The 5733-nt window shown below is 40.1% G+C and overlaps 1 protein-coding gene across 1 annotated transcript in view; it reads left to right on the plus strand.

The window, feature by feature from the left end:
• Positions 1-5733, plus strand: part of agbl4 (AGBL carboxypeptidase 4) — a 420169-nt gene that overhangs the window by 333061 nt on the left and 81375 nt on the right. The window lies entirely within an intron of this gene.

A 5733-nucleotide genomic window follows, 5' to 3' on the forward strand; every position in this document is an offset into this window, starting at 1 on the left:
CATGTTTGTTGGTTCATTTCTTTTTGCAAGAGTTCAGTGCCATGATTGCTCTGGGGAAGAAACTGTCTTTGAGTCTGTTTGTCTTTATACATCTGTAGCGTGTACAAATACTGTATGTAACACTGTGTTGATACCTCTTCCTCCTCCATGCTGTATTTGTGCTGTGTTGTTGCTGTGTGTCTAAAAAGGTCTAAGAAGTTGAACTTTGTTTACTGGACTAAATAATATCCATTTCAGACTTTTTTTTTTTTTTACATATATTCTTTAAAATTGGGTATTGTATGAACTGAAAACACGGTGAAAGGATAAAGTCCCCGAGATTTGACAACACCATGTGATAGTGACCTGTCAATCACATCCCACCCTATCTGCTTTTCTACTCTAAATAGGATCATAAATCACAAAGTTGTCATTTTTGTCATAGACTTCTATAGAATCTGATTTAAGTTGCAGTCAGAGAAGTCGTCCCCTGCTCAATATAAAAAAATAAAAAAAACAGATTTAAGGCACTTCGTTTCATTTTCAGACCCAACATTTAGGGCTCGGTCTGTACAGTAGTCATGAAGCTAATGCCATTAGCCAGTAAGTGTAACTTAACATGAAGAAAAGAAAGGGAAATTGCGAATCCAATTTGTACCAGGGAAAATAATACTGCTCCTTTACAGCTTGCATGTCGTTTGTTAAGCCCGCGTCACACTGTCCCGAAATTGACACCCGATGGACACACGATAAAGGAAATGTTCAAATTCGGCTCTGATCGTAACAACATCGGGACATTCGTGAGGGCATCTTAAGCCATCGTATGACCGCCGGTGGAGTTTCTTAGGCTCCGGCAGCAACTTCCTGAGCGGCAACTTCGTAAGGCACTCGTGAGGGCATCTTGTTATCATCGGTGCCATCGGGCATTCGCCCTCACTCTGATCGGGGCGAATGCCCGATGGCACCGATGATAACAAGATGCCCTCACGCTGGCCTTACGAAGGGCAAAATTTACACACAAATTCAACACGAAAATGAACCTTCGCAAGGTCTTTCGTGAATCTTTTGACATGCCAAAGATTTTCCCACCGCTCACGAAGTTGCTGCCGGAGCCTGAGAAACTCCACCGGCGGTCATACGATGGCTTAAGATGCCCTCACGAATGGCCCGATGTTGTTACGATCAGAGCCGAATTTGAACATTTCCTTTATCGTGTGTCCATCGGGTTGTTTTATTGCACAACAAAATCATGTAAAGATATTATGTAAATAACCCAATTTGTGTTCTGTGAAACTGAAAAGGATATAATATATTATTTTGAAGGCGAATTGACAGGAAGTTGTTGTTGCTATGGAAACAACATTACGGAAAAAACTTAATATCTTCTACATATAAAGACGGAGAAAGTAAAGAACAAAGACTGAAAATATCAGTACAGTATCATAATACTTTAACATAATTGTTTGTGTTACTTTCGTTGCAGTTGTATTTATTAAATGTAATGTAAATGTTGCCTTCGTGTGGTTCGGGGCCGTCTTCGTGCGAAATTCACAATTCCATATTCGTGTGTCCATCGGGTGTCAATTTCGGGACAGTGTGACAGGGGCTTTAAGAAATGATTCCCAGTGGTAGTAGCTTCCTGAGATCTTGTATGGCTGTTTCTCTCTTGTTGGTGCTTTCCAGTCTTTGTGCTAAGCTAGGCTAAGCTAACCGGCTACTGACAGTAGCTCAACATCTAATCTAAAAGTCTGAGGTTTCATTCTCCTACTGTGTCATTTTCTCATAGACTTCTATAGAATCTGACTTAAGTTGCAATCAGAGAAGTTGCCCTCTGCTTGATATTCAGGAGAATACAGGCTCGCTCTGTAAGTTAAATATGATGCTACATTCGCCAGCTAGTGTAGCTTAACATAAAAAAAACATAACTCTTCCTACCAGTTTCTCTACAGCTTTCTAGTTTGTTGAACTAAACAAAAACTAAAATGTGAAACACATACTTGACACTTGGGGTGGTAACTTATTGAGGTATTGCTGTTTCTCCCTTGTTGGTGTATTCTAGTCTTTGTGCTAAGCTAGGCTAAGCTAACCCGCTACTGGCACTAGCTCAACATCTAATTGGTTTAAGTATGAGGTTTCATTCTCCTCTAACTCTCCGCAAGAAAGCAGAATAAAGTTATCCCCAAAATGTGAAACTTTAGCTTTTTTTACCACCTGCATCAAAACAATTTAGAACAACCCGAAGCAGACGGCAACTGTCAATCAAAATGTCTCCCGCTTTCTTGACAAATCAGTGTGACCGCACCCTGTTGAGACACATTTCCTCAAGTTACAAGTGAGCACCACCTCAATATGTAGATTATTAAGTCACCAAATCGGGGTTGAATCGGGTCAATAGTTTGGAGCCGGAAAAAATACCTCAAGCCTTTAAAGTGTTATTTCTTACAGTGAAAAACACTTAACTAATGTCGAAGGAGTTTTTATTTTCAAATTGATGTCCGTGTGCTGAATGGGTTTCAGAAAAGCTTAATGACCCCTATGGGCTAATGCAAACTCCTCAGCACACCATTACCTGGCAACTTTTAATTTAATTGCACGGACTAAAATGAGACATACAATGGTAACAATTGACTTTTTTAAAACAGCTCGGCCAGGAGTCTGACACCGTGAATACAGACGGGCTGACTTCCAGACACTCTGAGTTATACTGCTATTTCACTGATTAAAATAAGATGACTTTCACAAAAGTAACACAAGTTTTTGTCACTAAGTACAACAAAAAGACCATGAGCAAAGAATACCCATGGAGACATGGTTTGCACTGGTGGAAACCTAAGTAACATTTTAGCTTTCAAATGATCTTTGTGCGTTTTAACACCATATCTGTCACGTTTCCTTCCTCTCTGTAGTTACTCCTGTCACCACTTCCCTTTTGATCTCTTAGAGTTTGGTGTGTTTCAGAGTGCATGTGTCTGCAGTAAAGGTGAGGGATTAAACATCCAGATTGTTCTCAATGTCAGCCACAAGATAACAGGAAGGCAGAGACCAGCAGTTCTCTTTTTTGTCCATTCGGCCACACAGCATGCGGGTGATTGGCTCCGCTCTAATCTAACATGTCCCGATCCAAACCTTATTGCAAAATCAGTTGCATGAAGATAAGACGGAAAAATGGGGTGTTGACACATGAGATTGCTCGTTAGATGGCCTGTTTGGAGGGGCTTGAATCTAAAATAAGCCTCGTCATCGAATGCTGGATTTACTCGTTGGATTCTGATAGGAAGGCCGTTTCCTCCCTCTTTTCCTCATGAGCTCCCCATTCCTCTCCTCTGTCTAGCACACTGATGCATTTCCATATATTATTGCCTCTGTAAGCAAGAGTGTCATGCGCCCAGGCTTTTCCTGCAGCCCGAGGGGACTTCTCAATGTCATTACCGCTAAAGCCTGCCACATGCCTGTAATGTATTGCTGCCTGGCTTTATTGGCAGCGCGATGATTCAGTGGTGGTGATGATGGATTAGTGCCGGCTGGGTCGAGCCAGGCTGGGCTGTCGCATAAACACCGAGTCCTCCTCACACACTGCAGCACACAGGGAGACGTATCGTATTTATGTCACACACACCACCCTAATGAATACGGTCATTTCGATGCTTTTATTGAGCTTCTCGGAAGACCTCCTGATTCATCTTGTCCACCTTTTTGCTTTTCACACACACACGCCGCTCGCTGCAGCGCCGCATAATGGAAGCTGTAATGTGTTGGTTTTACGACATTGTTACTGTTTTGAATGTGGAAATATAGAAGTGTTTGTTGCCTCCTGGAAGGGGAAGTTCAGAGAGGGAGCACTGGGTGCATATGTTACCGCAGAGTAACAAGGTTTGATGTTCTAGGACACACACACACACACACACACACACACACACACACACACACACACACACACACACACACACACACACACAGGGTTTAGAGGAAGGACACAGTTGCATGTTTTATGACTGAATATGAAACACAGTCCATATAACACAGCACTGCAGGCTGGACTGAACACTGGCTACCGACTAAAATGATAAACTCGTTGCAGGTTTTTCGGTCACGGTGACCAGGCTCAGGCCTCGCTGCCGGGAATAAATGGACATTAGTCTTAATTTCTCTCTCTCCTGTTCACCTCTCCTGTCCTGAGAGACACAAGAAACACACTTTATTTCACACACAACACGTGTTGGTTTATCAGTTCAACACTCCTATTCTCTTATGGCACGATAACTTTATTTATTCATCTATTTATTCTCTCATTTATCTCATCATGATGTTATTGGATTTGGTATATACTATACTGTCACTAACGTTTAAAAAAATGGTATGTTCTTGTTTGTATTTATAGTTCCACTTTTACCAGAGGTGGGAAGTAACTAAGTAGATTTACTCAAGTGCTGTACTTAAGTGCAACTTTGAGGTACGTGTCCTTTACTTGAGTATTTCCATTTTCTGCTACTTAGTACTTCTACTGCACCACAGTTCAGAGGTACATGTTGTACTTCTACTCCACTTCATGTATTTAATACCTTTAGTTACTTCACAGATGTGGATGAATGATGTGAAATATAATCAAGTGTTAAATCAGACTTTAGTTCCACCTGGAGTAAATCCACCAGCTACCCTGCAGTATACAAAGTCATTCAGACTAGCTGCACCTTTACCAGCTTTGAGAACACTTTCATGATCAATCATTATAAAACCTATCATATATATTATTCTGAAATGGACCAATCTGCACAATGACTACTTTTACTGTCTTTCACTATATTTTGATGATAATACTTTTCTACTTTTACTTGAGGAACCTTTTGAATGCAGGACTTTTACTGTAACAGAGTATTCCTACACTCTGGTACTTCTACTTTTACTCAAGTACACAATCTGAGTACTTCTACTTTTACTCAAGTACAAGATCTGAGTACTTCTACTTTTGCTACAAGACCTGAGTACTTCTACTTTTACTCAAGTACAAGGTCTGAGTACTTCTACTTTTACTCAAGTACAAGACCTGAGTACTTCTACTTTTACTCAAGTACACGATCTGAGTACTTCTACTTTTACTCAAGTACAAGATCTGAGTACTTCTACTTTTACTCAAGTACAAGGTCTGAGTACTTCTACTTTTACTCAAGTACAAGATCTGAGTACTTCTACTTTTACTCAAGTACAAGATCTGAGTACTTTTACTATTACTCAAGTACAAGATCTGAGTACTTTTACTATTACTCAAGTACAAGGTCTGAGTACTTCTACTTTTACTCAAGTACAAGGTCTGAGTACTTCTACTTTTACTCAAGTACAAGATCTGAGTACTTCTACTTTTACTCAAGTACAAGACCTGAGTACTTCTACTTTTACTCAAGTACAAGATCTGAGTACTTCTACTTTTACTCAAGTACAAGATCTGAGTACTTTTACTATTACTCAAGTACAAGGTCTGAGTACTTCTACTTTTACTCAAGTACAAGGTCTGAGTACTTCTACTTTTACTCAAGTACAAGACCTGAGTACTTCTACTTTTACTCAAGTACACAATCTGAGTACTTCTACTTTTACTCAAGAACAAGATCTGAGTACTTCTACTTTTACTCAAGTACAAGATCTGAGTACTTCTACTTTTACTCAAGCACAAGATCTGAGTACTTCTACTTTTCGAAGTACAAGATCTAAGTACTTCTTCCGCCTCTGACTTTTACTGATGTTCACTTTATCGTATGTTTG

This window comes from Notothenia rossii (assembly GCF_949606895.1).
Source record: "Notothenia rossii genome assembly, chromosome: 1".
NCBI classification, from domain to species: domain Eukaryota; kingdom Metazoa; phylum Chordata; class Actinopteri; order Perciformes; family Nototheniidae; genus Notothenia; species Notothenia rossii.